This window comes from Ictidomys tridecemlineatus, chromosome 5, assembly GCF_052094955.1.
Source record: "Ictidomys tridecemlineatus isolate mIctTri1 chromosome 5, mIctTri1.hap1, whole genome shotgun sequence".
Lineage (NCBI taxonomy): Eukaryota > Metazoa > Chordata > Mammalia > Rodentia > Sciuridae > Ictidomys > Ictidomys tridecemlineatus.
The window spans coordinates 87,725,296-87,747,901 of record NC_135481.1 but is presented as its reverse complement, the minus strand read 5'-3'; the positions used below and the strand labels follow the sequence as shown (position 1 = coordinate 87,747,901).

General features: G+C 36.2%; 2 long non-coding RNA genes across 2 annotated transcripts in view; both read left to right on the top strand.

The window, feature by feature from the left end:
• LOC120886402 (uncharacterized) overlaps positions 1-22,606 on the top strand; it is a 139,848-nt gene that overhangs the window by 65,935 nt on the left and 51,307 nt on the right. The gene's annotated exons all lie outside the window — the stretch shown is intronic.
• LOC144377854 (uncharacterized) lies at positions 9,225-15,268 on the top strand. The gene is made up of 2 exons (XR_013439055.1): positions 9,225-11,090; positions 11,601-15,268. It is a non-coding gene; the product is annotated as an uncharacterized LOC144377854 (long non-coding RNA).

The window sequence follows — 22,606 nt, the reverse complement described above, 5'->3', positions numbered from 1 at the left end:
GAATTGCTGTTTGAATGTACAAGGCTGTGAGTGGCTCGTGATTTTGTGCCCAGCCAGACTGCGGCATTTGGTGGCCCCTAAGGGAAACGTCTGAATCTTGGAGGTAAGTGAAATTGCTAGTCCCTGAGGGAAGGCAAGAGAATGGGTGACCATTTCAAAAAACAATGTGTTCTTGTTTTGATTTGTTTTGTTTTTGTTTCAAGCTGCCTATCCCTAGAACTTTCTCAGGCAAACTGGGGAAAATGGTTGGCTTAAAGTTTGAAGTTGTTCGCCCCTGAGGAACAGAAATTGTTAGAGGAAGGAGGCACCCCAGTAAGACCAAGAAAAATAAGGGCATATGTTGATACAGTACAAAAATGTAGCCCATGGCTTTTTACAGATGAGTTATTAAGTATATCAATGGGGCCATCATGGTATCCTGTAGAAGGATTTTTCTTCAACAAGAAAGAGATGGCTAGTTCTGTTTACTACACTTGTCTAAGATGTTGGTTTCTACAAAGATCTGATTAATTTACAAAGCTAAAGTGTTAAAATATCAACTACTAAATAAAAAATCAAGTACTTTTTACTTATTAAGTTCCATAAGGTAATATATTTAAACATTATGTGTGTTTTCATAAATTGGTAAGTAGAAAAAAGTTTAATATTGCTTTGGTCTGTGTCTTTGCTGAAACAAGGTTACTAAGAGTTAAGATTCTATCATGTGTAATTTATATACAAAGAGTATAAGAAGTTTCAGTTGGGTTTCAATTACAGTATAATAGTACCATAAAAAACATGAAAGTATTTCATCTTATTAAAGTGGAGTAATTTGTCTAAATTCAAAAATTTTTTAAGGGATGTTTCAGAATGTGAATTTATAAAAAGGGTTAACGGTTAAAAAAGAGATATAAAAAGACTCAAGATGTGGAAATATATTTTAATATAAAAGGTTAAAGGAAAAAGAAATGTTTCTAGATGAGATAATCCCTGTGGTAAAGTAAAAAGTTGTAAAATGCCATTTAAAAAGATTTTGAGGTAACTAGACTTACTTTAAAAGCTTGAGAAAGGAAGAAAGAAAAAAATATTTGTACATGGCAGATTGAGACAAAGCTTCTTAATGGAGTAAAATAAATAAATAAATAAATAAATAAATAAATAAATAAATAAATAAATAAAAAGCCTTTAGTTGAAGGACAGCCATGTAAACTAACATTAAGCGATTTAAACAGAATATGAGCCTCCTTTAAAAGAGTGAAGCTGTAGGTGGTGAAAAAGTACATTTAAAAGTACAGTATAGATGATAATTGGAAGGCTTTAAAAGGTTAAATTGAAGGTGGTTGAGATACCTTCATGGTGGAAAAAAAGAAAAAAGAGATATAAAAAGATTCAAGATGTGGAAATATATTTTAATATGGAAGGTTAAAAGAAAAAGAAATGTTTTTAGATGAGATATCTTTGTGTGATAAAGTAAAAAGTTGTAAAATGTCTAAGTAAGTTACAAAAGGCATTAAAAGGATAAATTGAAGGTGGTTAAGATTCCTTCATGAGGGAGAAAAGATTGCATCATTCAAAGACTAGTTATTCTTAAAACTATTACTTTAAAAAAATGAAAATGGGAAGATAATAGGATAAAAGATATTTAGATAAAGAAGATTAAAAATTTAAAGTGGAAAACTTTAAAAACAGAAGTATAGAAAGGTAAAAAAAAGAGAGAAGATGTAGAAAGATAAAAAAGATTTAGAAAGATAAAACAGATGTAGGAAGACAGGAACTTTAAACCCCAAAAACAGGAAACAAAAGAAAACTAGGAGGAAAAAAAGCAACTAAGGGTGAATGTACAAACCTTAGAAGAAAACTAGAAGATAGAAAGAAACAAGATAAAAAAAATGGTTAAAAATGTCAAATAAATGTATTTCAGATAAAAAATACAAAAAGCTAAGATAACTATTAGATACAGACATTCAAGATAGAAAAAGGTAGAAGAGAGAATTTTAAAGTCAAATATTGGGTAAAATAGAAGAACAAGGAGATTATTAGTAATTTTTTTTCAAAGAGCCCATCAACTTTAATTTCTGGTGATGCAGAAATTAGAAGTCTCAGATGAGGGTGTTAAAATTTATAGACAAGAGCCAATTTAGAAAACATTAAACTAGAAGGAAATTGGTTTAAAACCACATCAAAAAATTAAAAGGACTAAAGTAATTCTAAAAACTAAGGCAGAATGCTTTTGAAAGACTTAAATTTAAAAGGATCTTTAAGGGGTATTTATCCCCAAAGATAAAATTAAAATAACCCTTTTTCTCTAAACTTTTTAAATTTAAATTCATCAGGGCTTAGTCCTGTGGAAAGACATATGTGTCCAAAAAATGTACATAAGCCTAAGGCACTTTGAAAAGATATTCTAACAGGACAATGGAAAGGTCCTGACCCAGTGATTGTCTGGAGTCGGGGTTCTGTTTGTGTTTTTCCACAGGGAGAACAGCAGCCAATTTGGATTCCAGAGAGATTAACCAAAGCAATTTCTACAGACCAAAAAGAAGATGATTTGACTCAAATCCATAACAGCTGATATCCAGAGCTCCAGCTTAGCTATTCTTACATCTGCGAAAGTGATTAACCAGGGTGCTTTTTTCAATATCTATTTTATTATTACCTTTTCCCACATCATAAAGTTCTATTTTATTTTTTGAGCTCATACAGACCTAGGTTAATGTTTTTCTGATCAGTTTTATTTTTTGTCTGTGGAGTTTTTAAACATTGCAATGGAGATTTCATCTAGGTAAAGCTACAAGGCCTTTATTATTGTCTTATGTGTTGTACATTTGTGTGCACTCTTGTGTTTTGTGTTGTATGTCTGTGTGTGCATATGCCCATATATCATATATGAGGAGCGCTCATGAAAAAATGGATCCGAATTATTTTTTTTTATTCATGTGATTTGAATGGTTTAATTTAAATTAGGTAAACAGCTGTTAAGGATTGTTTTTAAAGGAGGTTAACAGATCTGTTTGTTTAATTTCACCTTTCCTTTTCATTACATTTAATAATTCTGTTCAGGATAATGTCTCTTTAGCATCATTGCCAGAATTCCCATCTCCATCCCAGTGCCGGTGAAGACTAAGATAAAACCAAACTACAGCCTCTATGATAGCTATCACAGTAAACTGTATAAACTGATGCATCAATGAATATAACTCAACAAGTAATGCTCAATCAAGGACTCAATTTACTTTGGGAGGAAATGGACATATTGATAGACTCCTCCACTTTGAACTGCTTACAGAACTTGCCTGGACTATATATCACTTGTATGCATTGTGAACTATCATTTGGTGCAGCGAATTGTGGTAATGCTGGAATCTTTGCTGATGGTGTCACCAGTGATGCAATTTTTCCAAAGGAGCCGTCAATTGGCTTGGTGTCATGGCATTTCTGTATCCTCCTCCCTTCTGCTAGTGATAGTCTAAAATTTGGGGGCCAACAGAGGTGAGGCAAAGAACCTCACCGCCCCCCACTGGCACCAAAGCCAAATTTGGGGGCCAACAGAGGTGAGACAAGAACCTCACCCCCCCCACTGGTGCATAGGCCTATCCACAAGTATGGCTATATGCTGGACTGGTAGTCAGTGACGGTTATGATCCAATTGCAGTGGTATCAACCTAAGACAGGAGGCTGACACCTAGAGGTCAGTTTTTCCCATGACGGGTAAGAACCATATGTTGAATTGGACAAGCTACCAGGCATGGTCCTTAAGGCACATTGCTTGTTGTTTAATTAATCAGAAGGGGGAAGATGCTGAGAGCCATTGCCAAGTAGGAAGGACACATCGAAATTTTCTTGTCAGCCTACCCCATGTTACTTAGAGGAAGGACTCTCCATTGTGGAAATGGGCTTGCCTTTGGACCCAGGTCATTTGAAGTGACATTGCATGTATGCTTGAGTAAGGTGACCTTGCTCAAAGACCAGGGTGGATCTGGGTTTAGGGAGGATCAAGTTTTAGGGAGTATCCCACTCCTTGGGTTTAGGGGGTTCCATGTTTAAGGTGTACCCTGCTGGGAATAGGGCATATCCTGCTGCCTCAGGCATGCCCGCTCCTTGAGTTCCCATTGAGTTCTCATGGGATTCAGAGAGTATTTGGGATACAGAGCCCAGTGGAAGCATGAATTTTGCCCAGAACCTGTGTGTAGAGTGCCTCTGTGAGTTCGGGAATAAAGAATTGCTGTTTGAATGTACAAAACTGTGAGTGGCTCGTGATTTTGTGCCCAGCCAGACTGTGGCAGTGTAGAAAACCAAGCAATTAGAAAATACAGTGATAGAAGGATACTGTAAAATACAAAATGGAGAAACTTCAGATGGTGATAGAGAACCCAAGGTTGTGTTGCAACAAGCTCAATATCTATAGTATTATTTTATAATTCTGTCTTTGTAAAAATCCACTTGGACAATCAAGCCTCTATTGTTAGAGGTAGATTATCAAAAACTTTCAAAGGAGAATTCAGTCTCTGGAGCTATTACCTATAGAACCAAATTTCTCCATAAAATGTCTTGACAGCATTATGTGGACCAAACAAAATACATCTGCACACAGGCAACCAATGTGTAACCTTACTTCACAGCCATTCTCCTTCTATAATATTTATGAAAAGGGGCTCTGTTTCTTCCCCATTACCTTCCCCAGTGAATTTCACTTCAAATCCAAAGGTAGAGTCAGGGAAGGCTAGGGAATTGCACTATTGTTTGAAGTTTATTAAACATGGTAATTTGTTTATGTAGAACCCATATATTCATTATTCTAAAAATAATGTGATTATCCTCCAAAAATGGTGATGTGTGTCAATAGAATGGATACAAAATTAAGAATTGAGTTTTAAAAAAGATAAAACCTCACACAGTAAAGAATGCAGTTGATTGATCTAATTTCCACATGACCTCCAACTAATGAAGATGGGAATTGTTGGGTATAATTGATAAAATAAGTTTGTATTGCCCACTTGGCCTACTACAAATGCTATGGAGCTCTGTCTCCTTGCACATAGGGATCTCTTCTCTAATTACAAATCCCTGGGTTGATAGAAATTACCATTCTACTAGAGAAATGTATGATGCTTCAGCCTTTGGGGGAAAAAGATTTGATTTCATCATTTCACTTATTAGAGAAATAACTCCATTTACTTATTAGAGAAATAACTCCATTTAACAGCAATATCAACAAAAACTAAGTGCTAAGTGTGTACAGATGACTCCACTAGGCTTTATAAAATAGTCATGCACTAATAACTCCAAACTCATCCTTTCAAAACAAATACCTAATCCAAAATTCAAGAGAGATATGGGTTTCCTCATTAGTGATAACTGGTTCTCAGTCTTCTTCTCCAGAGTCACAGGCTGATACTGAAGAAGAACAGAAGGGGAGATTTTATAGAGAGAGGACCATGAAATGTTTTCTTCCCCTATAGGGTATTAAATCTCCTGCCCAAGTAAAATGGAATTCCTCTCTCAACTCTTATTTATAATGGAGGGAAGGGTATTGGATTGTCCACTCTGAGATGGAGACCCTTGTTGAACTTGGCTTTACCATGTTAAAAACTTACAATGAAGATATTTCCATAGTCTCAAGGAAAACTGTTCTATGTCTAAGTGATCTACTCTTGACAAGCTACTCTTAGTGTTGAACCTCAACCTCCTATTGCTTCAGTTTAATCCCATCTACCCTGCTTCACTCCCCAGGGGCCACGTTGACTAAAGGTAGTGCTTCCTCTGGGAACATAGCTATGGGCCTGGGTAGCCAGGTATAGTAAGGCTACAAATGCGGGGAAGAAGATAAAAGAAAATACACCAGGAGCTCACAAATGGCTCAAAATCCAAAATAAGTGATGTTACACATTCATATTTGTGAGAAATGATGTTTCAGTGGGGGTAGATAGGGAAATGAGGAGGAAAAAAAGAAATGAGAGGCTAAATACTTGTATATGTCAGAACACTTTACAACAATTCCCAGTAATTTTCCTAGAATTGATTCGTAAATTGGTGGTTTTAAGTTTTTAAGAAGGAGTTTTTAAGAGGAAGCTGTAAGAACCATAATGGATTCACTGAGAATAATTCAAGTGCAATGAACTCACTTGCTTATTTCATAGGGTTTCTAGATTGATGGACTAGAGAAATCAAGGATTATTCCCAAGGTCTCCAGCTCATTCCTAGTTGGGATACTTACAAGCAGAGTGGTAAAGACTGAAGGAAAAAGAGGCTAGGAAGGAAAATAATAAATAAAATGTGAAGTATCAGGAAATTTCTAAGCAGAAATATGAGGCAGAAATATCAGGATACAAAAATATAGAGTTCAGGGTAGAATGTTGAGTTGGAAAAAAAATTGTTTTGAAGAATATGGATGGAGATGAATAAATGGAAAGGTAGGAAAAACGGATCATGGAGTATCATAGGAGTCAGTAGAGAAATGTTTCAAGGCCATGATGATAAGCTGTGTTTAGTGCTACTTGGCTAAGAAAAATAAAGTTTCCATTAGGTTGGGAAATATGGTACTACTCTAATGAGATAGTATAGAAATATATCTTCAGTTTCCTTTTCTTATTTGTAACTTGAGTTTCTCAGTTTTACCTCCAATAAGTACAAATGTAGTTTTGTTAAAATTAATACCTAGCTCTTTTTATTGCAGAACATCACGTACTTGCCTGAGGCAAATTCACACCTTAATTATTTTGAGGAATCTCCAAGGATGCTGGCATCATCTATAAATCACTACTGGCTCTATCAGTAGAGATGGAAATCCACCACATCTGATACCATGAAACACGACTCTGATGCCCAACCCTGGATACCTGATTGCTGTAGTGGTTCTTGGTGAATAGAGAAGCAAACTGATTCTCCTCTGTTGTATTCAGTAGGGCATAGGCTGCAGTAAAGTTGCTGGTCCACGAAAGTGTACAGAATGTGGCAAGACAGTCCATTCTGTCTTCAGAGAGTCTGCCTATCTTCAGGATGGCTGGATTAAGCACAAGCTCTGCTATCCCTTTCATTGTGGTATTTGGCAAAGAGACTCCTCTTTCCCTTGTAACCAATTCCACGTCATTATCTTTCCAGAAATCTTGGTCCCTTTTCTGCCCTATCCATCCGTCAGACATAGGTGAATATGGCAGGAGCTTAAGAGAGAACAGGAATTGTGTCTCTCCCCTCCCAGTCCCTCCTGAATCCCTTTGCAAATAAGTGCCTATAGATGCAGAGTGTGGAACCTGCATTGCTGAGAGCCACAGCCAAGCGGTAGGGCCCCTGGCATTTTGCCAACAGTATTGGTTGACAGGCGAGGCATTACTATCCGCCTCGGCTGCTATTTTTGATTTCTCAAGCTACTTTGGAGTTCTCATGGGGATTCCTGGGGATTCCCCGAGAGTTCCCATTGGTTGGGAAAGTGCAGGAGGAGGGATTTCCGGAGAAGATATTTCCGGTGGCTGGTTGCTGGAGGAGCCGTGTGGATTTTGGGAGGATTCCCCGGGAGCCTGCGTGAAGTGTTTTCTTGCAGTTCAAAAATAAAAGTTTGTTCCTGCTTCAGTGGCTTGTGGTTTGTGCCCAGCCAAACTGCCGCACTGCATAACTTCATCAGCATAGAAACTCTATTCTTTACTCACCATTGATTCCTTATCTCCTGAGTAAGTTTCCTTGGACCTTCTCTTTTGCCCCTCAGGGTTACCATCATTCGTATTCCAACTAGTCATCTGTTTTCTGTCTTTATTATTGATTTCTATTTTCCAGAATTCTATAAAAACAAACATTCATAGAATATACTCTGTTTCTTTCCTCTTAGTTTTTTCACTAAGTGTAATTATTTTGAGATTCACTGGTGTTGTTTTGTGTGCTGATAATTTATTCTTATTTCATAATAGTGTTCCAGTGTATGGATATATTACAATTTATTTTACTTATTTACCAATTAGTTAGATATTTGGATTATTTCTAGTTGGCGGCCATTACAAATTATGTTCTTATAAATATTCATTCACAAAGCATAATCTTTGTAAAAATTTATGCTATAATTTCTGTTGGATAATATAGCAGGTGCATGGTTAAGAAACTGAAAAGCTATGTTTCAAAGTGGTTCTAATATTTTATGTTCATACAACAAATTTGAGGATTCCAGTTTCTCCTTATTCCTACCAATACTTGCTATGATCTGTCTTCTTAATTTTATCTATTTGAATGGATTTGTTGAAATATCTCATTATGGATTTTATTTATGCTTTTCTAATGACTGATGACATTGAGAATCTCTTATATGCTCACCTGCTATTAGTGTTTCTTTGTTGAAGTGTTATTTCAAATTTTTTGTCCATTTTCATTGGGTTATTTGTTTTCTTATCCTTGTATATTGTGTACTGTGAAGACAATCTCTTTGTTGGACATGTGATTCACAAATGCTTTCTACCAACATGTGTCTTACTGTTTCGTTTTCTTTACATTATCTTCCAAAGAGTAGGAATTTTTGCCAATTTTGATGAAATCCAATTTATCAAGGTTTTTCTTTTGGGGAGGGAGTATGATTTTTTTGGCTTTTAACCTCTGAAAACATATTAACCTGAGGTCACAATGATTTCTTTTCCCATTTGTTTTAATTCTTTAAACTTTTATGCTTAAGTATATAATCCATTTAGAAAAGTCTTTGTTTATGATTCAAAGTATGAATTGTAAAATTGGTTAAAAAAATACAACTATCCCCACCCATTGAATTTATCTTTCTTGTTCTCCATATCTGTGTAGGTCTATACGGTTATTTCTCTTCTGTTCTTTTGCTCTTCTTATTGATATTTAAGCCACTTCCATGTTGTCTTGATAACCAGATTTATTCTGTTTTATATATATATATATACATCCTGAATTCAGTCATTGCTATTTTATTCTTCAGAGTTGCTTGGGCTGCTGTAGCTCTTCTGCATTTCCACAAGACTTTTTAAAGTAAATAAATAAATAAATAAATAAATAAGCAAAACCTTCCTAGAATTGATTGTGATAACCTTGAATCTGTACATTAATTTAAACAAAATGGACATTTGAGTAATATTAAGCCTTCTAACCTATAAACATTTAGGTTTTCTTTAACTTCTGTAAATAATATTCCATTATTTTTAGTTTGCAGGTTTTACCTAGCTTTTGTCAGATTTATCCCTAAAGTTTTTACATTGTTGGAAGTTATTAGGAATAATCTTTTAAACTTTAAATTTCTATTGTTGCCTGCTAGAATACAGAAATACAATTGGGTTTTGTGTAGCTGATCTTGTAGTCTACAACATTGCTAAGTTCACTTGTTATTTCTAATACTGTGTAGATATTCTATTCACTTTCTACAGGGGTGAGGATGCTGATTGTTAGTATAGAGTTTCACTTTCTTTTCTACTGGATGACTGCTACATCTTTTTCCTGCTTTATTGCGCTGGTTTAAGCTTATACTCCAAATCCTTCATTTATTCCTTTAACAAATATTTTTATTGTCTTTTACATATTAGTTATAGTTAGAAGAGAGATAAATGCAGTGTGAATAAAAAAGGGCCCATGCTCTCATGGAGCTTAAATAATTATTAAATTGTTTGGGAAAATGGATGTATTTGAACATGAGTCTAATAACAGAAAAATATCTAGTGAAAATAGTAACATTTAGCCAAAGAATAACAGACAAAAGCAAAAATAATTCTACCTTCAAATATGCAATGGACTATTTTTGCAGGAAAGGATTAATTTTTTGTTCTGTATAATTCCAGAGGACTTAACTAGGATTAGTGATGAAAAGTTGACAAGGAAAGAAATTTAAGAATTTGCTACCATAAAAAAAAACTATTTGATATTGAAAGAAGCTACCTCATGAGAATCCTTCTGAAAAGTGTATTAAGAGGCTCCATGATCCTTTAATAGGTATACCATAGAGAGGCATCATTCTCAGGCACAAGCCACAGCTAAAGGGGACTGGAGTGGTTTCTGACTTGGATAATCTGAAATTCTACAGGTACAAAGATGAATAATAGGACAAAGCACCTCTTTATATTTGCGATCTTATTGGGAAGAAAAACAGATTTTCGATATAGATGAATAGCACAATTATCATTCAAGATTCAACAAAGATATTTTACAATGAGGGTGTTATTAATGAATATATAAATGGCACCAAACACATATTAGATCAGAATCACCCAGACATTTACTGTCAAATCCACTCCATTATAAATGTTATTCTTTCCCCCATGTTCCGGCTACTTTTCAATCTTCCATTTTCTTGTCTTGATTGTTCTTTCCTCTCTTTTATGTTTTCTAATTCCCTCTTCAATGTTGATCCCGAGTCCCCAAAGCAGCCCTCAGGAAGGTCTCCTGGAAGCTTTCATCTTCTGTGGCCACTTTTTTTTTTTTATCTCATGTATCATTTACATGTTGGTGCTATTATCAGGAAAGAAAACATGCCTTCCATCTCTAAGTATGCCTGATCCCTGGAGTTGACACTGACAGCATGCACTGGCCGAGCGGGAGCTGATATTAACAATGACGATGATGTCAAGAAGAGAAAACAGCAGGGAGAAAAGTTTACTATAACTTCAGGTGGCACAGTCAGAAGATGAATTTCAGAGGAGGTATTTTATCTCCAACTCTTCTCCTGATTTATTTGCATATATACTCAGTTAATAAATATTCTCTGGTGATTCATTCTCATCATGCCAGAAATAAAAGACACACAAAAAAGAATAAGGCAGATATGGTTCCTCCACTCAGGAACTTATATTTTCATTATAAAAAAACAGACAAATATATATTAATAAAAGAATTACAAGTGACTTAGGAAGTAAATCAGAAACCAGGTTTATGTAGTGTGATCAGGAAAAATCTTTCTGAGGAACTTACAGGTTGGAATCCAACAGAAACCAGAAGAGACAGACACATATTTCTTTTCTCTTTGCTTTGTGATGCCCTGTGCTGCCTTGACTCACCCAGAAAGAAGACTACCACTGGATGTAGGCTCTGAAGCTCCAGACTCAGGTGCTTCATTATAGTAATGCAAAACAGATTAATGCACTTTGGGATGGAGCTACCTCTGCAACCAGGAATTACCTGGCCCACTGATAAAGGTATCCATTCACATTCGTGTCATACTTGCATTTGTTTAAAGCCCAACCTCAGACAGTATTCACTGTTTGCCTTGGAACCCTAAATGTCAGGGCTGGACCTACTTTTCTCCTCATCTACTGCTACTTATACTGCTTGAAGAGTAAAGGACATGCAGACAATGTCACTGGTTTAGTTTACCAGAGTCTTCTGAGGCCAGGAGGCAGAGGAGTTGCCTCTTACCTCCCCTAGTGAATGCTACCAGGATGGAAACCTTATGTTAAACCCACATTTAATTTAACAAAATGTGTGCAGATGTTTTAACAGTAAGAAGTCCATTGCTCCAATTAAATCCTGTGGCAGAAGTGTCTTTACTCTGTCCTTTTCACCTCCGGTACCTGGTATAATACACAGAGAAAACTGCATACAAAGCTTTTCCTACAATTATTATAGCCACAATGGGTTGAGAGACTAGTATTGTGGTCTCTCTTTTGTTTATATCTAACATGCTGGGCAAATTTCTCTTAATCCAGGTGCTTCAAAATCGGGCTCCCAGGAAGTATAGAACATGGCTCACATAAAAAAGAAGAATAAATTGAAAATGGATATTAAAAACCTCAATTCAAGCAATTCAGAGACTGGCCCTTTTAATTATAAGGTGCACTGCTCAAGTCCTCCAGAAACGGTTTTCTCATTCTTAATGTCATAAGAAAGGACTGGGTTCACTCTGGCTGCGGACATGGAGCCTGAACTTGATGCTAGGAATAGCCACCACAGCTTCTGCTCCAAGGTGGAGGCAAGTTTGGAAAGATTCCCAGGGTATTTGGAAGGGATTTGGGCTTCTGAAGACTAACTGGATAGTCTTGAAGTTGTAAAATGCAGAAGGATCTGGCCACCTGTGTGCTGCTCTTGTTGACATCCATGTCACCAATATCTGGGAGGCCTGATCCTTCCCAGCTGAGTTTGGAACTGCTGTCCAGGATGCTTTCAAAGGGTGCACCTTCTGACCTTGAAGTGCCTTTTCTCAAAAGGCATTCTCCATTTGTTAGGGTTTTGTATTTTCTGATTGTGTGAGTTCTACCTATTAATGAAAGATAAATGTGAAGATTTTCAAAAACCAATTATAATCTTAGATTTCAGCAAATCTTTATCATTATTTTGACAGAGTTTGCATGTGTTTCTGATTCATGTTTGCCCTGTTAAAAATTTCATAATCACACTGTACATGCAGTTTTATATCCTATTATTTGAACTTGTAATATGAGTATTTGTGCTATATTATTGAATATATTTTACAAGCTCAAAAAAGCCCTTTCAGTCTAGGAATTGCCTCCAGGGAGTCCAGTGTCTAATGAGGACACTGGCGATGGGATGGGACAGGTAATTTTCTTTCTTAATTAATTTTTAAAAAATCTATTTCTTGGTACCATTTCTAGATTTATTCCACAAAAATGGATCAATGATTCTGAAGGCAACTTGCTAGGAATATTCTCTCCACTTAGGAAGTTGAAATTTCCCAGCCAATGGGATGACAGTCTGTACGTGTTACACACACAGCTCTGGAACACACACAGCAGAGTGTTTGGGAACAAGGCTTTCTACCTGCTTTCTGGATTCACTTTGCTTTAGTGGCTGCCCACTGGGTGAAGTTGGGCCTGCTGCTTATCATTTCCAATTCTCCTTTTCTTTATTTGTAAAGTGAAAATAATAATAGAATCTGTTTCACAGAGTTGTGATAAGGATTAGAAGATAACTCTGTGTTTGAGAAGCACTTCAATGTCAAATATTGCTATCATGGTTAAGGTCTTAGGGGTACTACTTTATTAAGTCTAACAAGTCTTCAAAGATATAGGATGAAGGATTCAATAGGTGTCTTTTTCATCTTTTCTCCAAATTGATCTGCCCACATCTACAATGTCTACAGACCTCAGACTCCCACAGGTGTAAATACACACCCTTCCCAGAGGGCAGCAGACGGTTTCTTTTCTTCTTTCTTTTTTTGGGGGGTGGGGTATTTAGAAATTGAACTCAGGGGACTTGACCACTGAGCCACATCCCCAGTCCTATTTTGTTTTTTATTTAGAGACAGAGTCTCACTGAGTTGCTTAGTGCCTCACTTTTTGCTGAGGTGGGCTTTGAACTCATGATTCTCCTGCCTCAGCTTCCTGAGCTGCTGGGATTACAGGTATGCACCACCATACCTAGCTGGCAGGACTTTTCATCTATAATATCATGGATACATGTCTACATGTTAAAATTCCCAATCCTTCACTTTTTCACCCACCTGCCAAATTCTTATTCATCCTTTAATATCTCCTCTGTGTGCTCTTTCCATGGGTTTCTACAGGGGACCTACTTCATTTTTTTTTTGCACACCCCCATCACCATTTTTATCCTCATAACCCTAACATAACACTTAGGTGGCTCTGTTTACAACGTCTCTGTTCAGACATGGGCATCTTCCACTGGAGTATATTCTTTTGGGGGTCTAGGAGCATGTCCTAGGAACACATGTCCTAGGAGCATCTCCAAGGAGCCCAGTAAATGCTTTATGTGTGGAAAACAAACAAACAAAATCCATAGGCTATGCATTTTCCCCAGGGAACAAAAACCTATAAGTTCCGGGGAGTCCGGAGGGCAAGTCAGTTTCCCTGCTTTGTTCTCTAGGTGGTTAGGATGAGAAAAAGCCCCTGATGGAGTCAGGAGGAAGGGTTCCATTCAGCACACACCTAATTACAGTCCTCACTCGATTCCCTCTTATAAATGACAACCATCAGATGCCAAGTTGTGGCAGAGTGACATCTGGCTCTTTGGCAGACACCCCCGGCAACAGCGTTAATGACTTCGGAGATGGCTCTTGATGTGTAATGCAGTGAAGTTTGCTGTTGGGATTGCATTATCCTCTTCAGCATCTCCGTGCATTGTCCTCTAACTCACTTCTGATTCTGATTCTGTGAAACCAGCACACATTTATCCAAATTTGTCCAAAGCCCTTCATGGCCTTGACATGCCAGTCCTTTAATATATTTTCATCAGCTCCTGTACATTTTTCACAGAGTTGTGAATGCACTTCACAGCCAGTTTGTGTTCTCATAGGCAACTCGAAGAAGGAGGTTTTTGTCGTCTGGGAAAAAGTTCTTTAGTACTCGACCAAATTACATTTTCTAAGATGACCACATTTGGGGCTTCTTTTGAAATCATGCTATATAAAATAAAAATGCCTCAGTGACTACATATGCTTTGAATTTGAAACCAATATACAATGCTTCATTAGCTCCCAGGATGAACTCTAAAAAGGCAGGGTTGCAACCATAACAGTCTTGCCTCTGACTGAGAAAAATATATATTTTTTAATTTTTTTCCTAGGCATTAAAAACAAAGACTTCCTCTGAAGTTTCATCTAGTTTTTTTAAAACTGATGCATTTAATTTCAAAACTGAGTTCTCTTTCTTTCTTCTGTACACCCTCCACCATGAAGAAATAGGAGGCCAAATTGGCAACAGAATACAGTATGAGAAACAAAGTTGCCAATGCTTTGTCTTCTATATCAATTAGATACTGGGATTCCAGAAGAGATCAAAACAATCAAATAGGGTGGATACACATGAAAATGTTGAAAACATTTAGAGATGTTAGGATTCACATTGTAAGTTCATTATGGCAAATAATGATAATAAATAATCCTTATGATGTAAATAACACTTGGAATCCACAGGCTGAATTGTTAACTTCGCTTTATGAGTATCTTGACTATTTGTTTGCTTACAAAATAATTGCTATATTCACAATAGGGAAAAAACACATTATCTAGTGTTTTGACTTATTGAGGAAATATTTATGTGTAGAGCCAAAGCATTTATCATGCTTAATTGAAAATTAATGAAATAATATTTATATAGCATGTATTTTTCACTTTTGTACTTAGCCATGCCATCTTAAAATGTATTATACCTATTTAGAATGCTGATGGGATCATAGATATGGGATTATGAAATGTCAAATGTAATACTAAAAGGGAAAGAATAATTTTAAAAAGTATATATGGCAATTGTCAGTGATGCCATGATACCCTGTAATTCTTTAAAATTCTGAAATGATTTGTAGGAAATGGAACCATCTGTGGTTCAAACATGTAAGTTCAAATATGTATGTTTTGCTTATTTTCATAGAAGGGACAAAACAATAAACATTAGAATATGAATGTTGTAAGAATGGAAAATTTTTTATTAGCTAGTTTGATAAGGGATAATAGGGTCTTTCCAAATGCTGGCAAGTCTTTCGCCAAAGTCTCCTGTGTCTTGGTTAACAAAACTTCTATCCCCATAAATATATTGATGCCTTCACAAAAGGTGTGAGCAGATGCTTTATCTCTACTTTGTGTGCATAAATGTAAGTTTTGAGATGTGAATTGATCAAACTGTAGAAACAAATCATTTAAGATTTGTGCAGTGATTAATAACAGAAGCCAGTAATCAAATCTCCCTGCCACCAGCACATCTGTTACGGAGAGTTTCTGGTTTGCCCTATTATGCAAATGTGCAATAAAACAAATACATTACTTAATTTAGCAGCTGGTTCATAAACATTATTTTAGGTGATTTCTTTATGTTTTGTGTACTTTTGCCATTGATGATAGTTAATGTGAATTAATTCAATGGTTTATGGGATGAGGGTTTCTACATAAAAAGTAGCCCTTGGGAAAACCAGCCTTTAGGAATTCTCTGTGACCCTGATGTCTAAGAACCAAATACTGCAGCAAATACAATATAAGTCCTGGATCTCAGGGCTTCATTCAGATAGTGCAGAAGCCTTGAAGAGCTTAAAATTGAAGTTCATTTGATTTCCATGTTCTAGAGGATGGGGAAACATGACTTGTGATAAAACACGGAGTTTGCATTTTTAAAAAAATTTTTTTTCCCAGACTCTCACACCTGTTAAGCAAGAGCTCTATCACTGGACTCCATCCTCAGCCTAGTTTGATTTTAAATGCAGTTTTTTTTTTTTTATCAAACAAAAACATGGACACAGAAAAGGAATTCTACAGAAAGTATCAGGTTATATATTCTGTTTTCCTGGTGAATATAAGGATCTTATGGAATCAGTGAGAACCAGTTGACTATCTGGTAAATTAAACAAACAAACAACAGTTAATTTACTTTTGATGAGCTTGAAGATTATATGCAAGCCCAGTCAGAAGGAATAGATTATTCCTCGGTCCTCAGAGGGATATCTTTTGAGTAGGGTAGGCAGTGACATCAAGGAAGATGAATAGGGAACAATGGCGTCAAGCACAACCACCTACAGACTTCAACAGCAGACCAGCAGACAGGAAAAGAGTTTCCCTGACTGTTCAGCAGTGAAGCTAAGAAAGATGTGGCTGGAGGACATGAAGTAGAGTTTCAGGTTGGTAGAAGCCTGCCATTATATATAGGATAGCAAGTAGATAAATGCAGTATATCAACCCAGTTCGTAGTCAGAATCTCTCAATTAACATGCAGACTTTCAAATCTCTGCCATTATGGGCTCATAAGGAAGTTTCTATGGTGCCATTAATTAATCATTTATAAATTCACCTTTACCAATGACCAAGGACTATCGCTTAAAAGGGAGGAATTAAATACATGCTTACATTCTTAATAGTACAAAAACCTATAATTATCATAATAACACTTTTGAACATATGCATTTGTGTAGCTCTGTGAAATTTCCGAATGTGCTTACACACTATATATTTTTTTTTGGGGGGGGGAGGATACTGGAGATTGAACCCAGGGACATTTTACCATTAAGCTATATCCTACTTCTTTTTTTTTAAATTACTTTTAAAAATTTGAGACACGGCCTCACTAATTTTTCTGAGGGTTTCAATAAGTTGCTGAAGCTGGCCTCAAACTTGGAATCCTCCTGCCTCAGCCTCCTGAATTGCTGAGATTACAGGTGTGTACCACCATGCCTAGCTGCAATGTGTCTTTTTTTTATTTTCATAATTTACCAGTGAGGATAGTGGAATTCAAAATGACTTGACTAAGGTCATACAGCTCCAAAACTGAAAAAAAAAATTCTGATTTCAAAATTCAAAACTCATGTTCATGATTACATTATCTTCCTTCCTAAACCAAAGTTAAATTTTAATGGGAGAGCTGAGGAAGGAGAATAGTTGTACAATTGTGTTGTCAACAACATAGAAGAGGGAGAAACAGCAAGTTTCTAAGTACAGTTACCTGCCAAACAACATATGAATCAATGAAAGACCACATAAAAGGCAACGGTCATGCAAGATTGTGTCACCTAGTGACATTGTAGTATCTTAGTTTGTGAAACTTAGTTTGTGAAACTAACTATGATGTTCACATAATGACAAAAATCACCTAATGATGCACAACTGTAAATATTTGGTTGCATTTTCTGCAAATTAAGCAAGACCATAGTAGACTGAGAATTCCAACATTAATATCAAGAAATAAAAGGCATAGAATGGGGACATGACTCAGGGCAGCTATTTTGGAGATGCAGATCTCTTAGCAAAGAGACTATAACAGTCAGGGTTCTCCAAAAGAACCTGATGAAACCTGATGAACATATAGAGAAAAAGATATTTACTATGAAGATTTGGCTTGCATGATTAATAAGCTGGCAAGTGTAAAATCTGCACTCTGGAGCCTCAGGCTGAAGATCCAGGTCAGGTTGTAGAACAGGTGTGATGGGAAGACAGTCCATAAGAGTGAGGCTCTGGGAGGCTGCTCTTTCTGTTCTATCCAGGCTTCAGCTGCGTGGAAGAGGCCCACTCACACCTGGGAGGGCAATCTGCTTCACTCAAAGCTCATTAGTTGGGATGTTCATCCCCAAACACTCTCACATGTTGACATGTAAAATTAACCATCACACAGATCAAATTTCTATTTATGACACCAGAAAAGGTAAGGTCAATCAAAAAAGAATTTTTGAAATAATTTGTTACATGAAATTTCTAAAAAAGCAAACTTCATAGTCTAAACCAGGACTCTGGGTATCTGATCCTTATTTTTTAGTATTTATATTTTGAATTAGAGAGTTGAGGGGAACAAAAGAAATCTCCATCATCACCATAATATTTCAGTACTGGAGCCTCTAAAGACCCTGCCTTGCGGGCATCTCTGGAAATTTCAAGCCATCATTATATGAGCTTTTCCTGTTCAGTCCTTTAGAAGTTACAACGAAAGTGAACTGAATTCATTTGGCAAGTATTAGGCCTGACAACAATGTTCTTACTCCCTTGTTCAGACTATGAGAGCAACATAACATAATGGGCAAGAGCAAGGCATTGAAGTCAGAAAGGCTCATTTCCTTACTCTGTTCAACACTTTCTATCGGTGTGATTTTTGGCAAGCTACATAACTCTCTAAGCCATAATTTCCATATCTATAAACTAAAGATAATTGAGCCTATTTTCCTGGGGCTATCATGAGGATTAAAGGAGTTAAGGCATTTGGAACTCTGGGCACAGTGTCTGACATGTGATAACTCAATAAACATTATACTTGTAATAGGCAGAGGAGAAAGAACAGGGGCAGAGTCAACGGCATCACCCACCCATACCCTGCTTCATACAATGAGTATTCTTGGTGAGGAGGCCCATGCACTAATAACAGGATCATTGTACCGAATTAGTAACAAGGGTCATTGGAGAACTATCATAGACCCTGTGCCCTCTATTTCCACAGACTATATAATCGACATGATACTAAGCACATTACATAGCAAACATCACAGCAAAAACACTCAAATCCCAGTTTAAAAAGAATTTTGCCAAAATAGTTTCTTCTACTGTCACATATCAGTAAGAAGAACCAATTTTAAAAAGAAATTTTCCATATAGTCTTGACAGATTTCTTTATATAGTTCTGCTTTTAAAAGTATTTGGCTGTAAACTAATTTGTTATTTATTGACTTTAAACTTTGCAACTTATTCTATATGTGTGAAATTTCTTCAAAGTTAAGAAAATGTTTTTACAATAATGTGAAAATTTTTGGAGTTAAAATTTAATGGATGTTAATATTATGTGCTATAGAGGTTTTAATATGCCTTTAAAATTTATAGCTTTTATATATATGTGGGAGTCTTTAGGGTTTCTTTAAAGGTTATAAATATTCTTGAAAATTTATGATAAAATATTTTTACAGAGCACAGATATTCCTATACTGCTTGATGATTAGAACTGTTATGCATGAATTTTAGATGAGATAGAAACAAAGATCTAAGTATGTTTCTTAAATCTGAAGATTATGGTCATCCATGATTTCTATAAATTTTTAGACATTTTGTCATCAAGTATTTTTTTACATGGCTGATCATTTTTCCTTTGGGGAATCCTATTAGCAAAGGCTGGGCGATCTTTTTCTGTTTCTTAATCTTCCTTGCACATGTTTTCTATTTTTATTTCTATTGCTTCTTTCTGGTAATTTCCTTAGATGTCTCTTTCTGATTATAAATTTCTTCTCATCTTTGTTCAATCTACTATTTGTTAAAGCTATCATTGAATTTTTTTTTAACTTCAGCAACAATTTATACATGTTTTTTTATCAATTTGAAATTGGTCCATTTCATGGTATCTTATATTCTGGGCTTTCTTTTTCAATGTCTTTAATCATCTTTAGCCCCCTTCATTTTCCCATTGTAATTGGTAATGTCCTGTCTCAGGTCCCTGGACCCTAATATTCTTGGTTTTGTACCTGTGGACTTCAATCATGGTGTATCAGTTCATTTTCACAAACTCATTTTCCCACCTGTGAGGATCCTTTGAAACATGGTTTGAAGGAGAATCCAGTTTTTCATGGATTTATTTCATTCCCAGGGATTCCACCACAAAAGAATAAGTTGTTATTTTTATCTCTTGGATGGGGAATGGGGCAGACCATGCAGACAAAGTTGGTTTCAACCTCAAACTTCAGCACAGCCCATACTCAGTGTTTTAGTTTCCATCCAGGCACTAGGCAATACAACAAGTTTTTTTTTCTCCTCTCTCTGTGATAATGGGTAGATTTCCCCCCTTACTTTCAAGTTCCTAGACTTTCACGTACATTTTACATTCTTCCTTATCCACATTTCACATTCGGCCTTACCTATGGTCCAAAGCCTCTTGTTCTTTATGTACTGGAGAACTAACATCCCATCTGCTCTGTTAGCTGGACAATAACCCACTCTGGTCAACTTCAATGACAGTTTGCCTCTCTGTTTAAATTTCTTTGTTTTTAAAATCTAATGATTTTCTTTTATTTTCTTGTCAATTCAACTGACGTTTATGTTGCTTTTGTCTATTCAAATCAGAAATTTCAAGTCTTTGCTTCTTGAGCAAAAAAGCAAATTTGGTTAGTATTGTAGCCTGAATTTGATATCCCAAATTCTTATGTTGTAACCTTAATTCCCAAGTGAGGTTATTTGGAGTTGGGACCTTTGAGAGTTAATTGGGTTTCAATGAGGCCCAAATTGTGGGTTCCTCAGATAGAATGAGTACCTGGGTAAGATTAGCCATCACATAACTTGCCCTGTCTCTTCCCACCATGTGAGGACACCAAGAAGATGGGGTTTCTACAAGGTAGGTGGTGAGCTCTTTCCTGAACTGGGAAGTCTGGCACCAGATCTCAGACTCATAGCCTCCAAAACTGTATGAAAATAAAGTTCTATTGTTTAAGGCACTAAGTTGATGCATTTTGTTATAGCAGCCTAAAAAGTCTGTCAGCCATCATTCTGAAGTATTATGTCTCCAATCCCTTACTTGTTCCATTAATATAGATGAGTAAGGAAGAAATGTTCTCCTGCTTTTGCCTTCAAATCAACAGCAGAGGCCTCTTAGTATAAGTTCTGCATTCAAATCTCCCTGGATTCAGATAAACTACAGCATTTGAGCAAGTAACAGACAATAAAAATGTCTACTAATTCATGTGGAACAAATAGTTCAATTCATGTTAATCCCAAATGGTCTACAAGGTAAAGAATCAAATTCAAAAGAGCAGCCAAGAAGAGAATGGTTTTACTTTGTCAAGGTCAAAATAAAACCAAACACCACCAACAGACAGCTTCTATGAATCTGAGACCCATCTGTAGAGGACTAATAAAGTGAGAACTTCTATATATATTGAAAATAAAATATCTTGAGGGAGTATTTAATAAAAATATGGGTCTGTAATTATTGTTGTAGATATAAATCATTTCCAAGAGTCCTCTAGCTAATTCCAATGACCTTTGGCTTTTCTGTGGCTATAGTTAGAAATGAGAAATTTATAGCAGTGAAATATGAATATCAATTGCAATATTAAAAAAACTGTTGGGTGACACAGTGTAACCCTGAAGCATCTCTATGAACTATAAACAATCCAGGCTCTCCCATGTGCAGGGAAAAAGAGAAAAGTAAAATAGATAAAACTTAGCTGGTTTTTCATCTAGGATTGCCTTCTAACCATGTGACCAAAAGGCTTTAAAAGCACCTCTTCCTTATTTCAGAGGCTGTTATTAATAAAATTACTTGGTAATTTGGCAGTGGTAAATTGTAACTTCTTGTCATCAGGTGGGTCACTGATGTCCCCTTGTTTTCCTTTTTAAACACCGATGGGTTCAACAGAGTAAACACTGACTTCATAAATAAGCAGAGAGTTGGAGTGCAACACTCTAGTCATTTCTATAATGGAAAGTAAGCAGAGCAATTTAATAGTGGGTGTGAAATGGGGAGGAAGAGGAATTAGAATCATAGCCAAGCAGATGATGGAATGAATATTCCATTTAAGTATGCCAGACATACTCATGTAAATGAAGCTGTGGGTCACCAGAGACACAGGAATGGCATATTGGGTTGATCCTATAATGAAGGGAAAAGACTGAAGTCAGGAGCATCTCAGACCAAATGTATTACTGTGCCATTCACTATAATTACTACTCTTGTGATTCTTACTCCATTATACACTTTGCACCAATGATATGGAACACCTTACCCTTTCAGTATCTAAAGTTAAAGAGTAAAGCATGTGGCAGATTGGGGACTTGGCTAAAGTTCCTGCAAAGATGGTGCTCCATCTTGGCAAAACTAGAGAAGCAGGATTTCTAGTGGGCAGCATCAGATATGCTGATTCTAAAAGTATCCATCACTTTAAGAACATCACAGATCAGACATTTTTATGCCAGTTCTATTCCAAGATAAGTAGTTAGTAACAAAGAAAAATGTTAAACTCCACTACCATTCATACTTGCTACATACATACATACTTATGAATGGGAGTATTTTTGTATTGGCTTTTCTTTCCTTCTAAATTCTTGTTCCTCAAAACAGCTCTAGATGTGTATGTGAAAGACTTGCTTAGGTATCATTTTCCTCACTAATAGTGTCCTAATTTGGGTTCTGGTAGAGTATGACTGTCTCTAGTCAATGAAACTTGGTTGACCAAAGTCAATGGTGAGAATCCTTTCTGTCATTTTGCAAGGGCTAAGAGTAGTCAATACAATGAAGTTCTATATTGAGGGAAACTTGTTGTGTAGGTATTGGGAGAAATTACAACACTTTGAGGCAGCCAG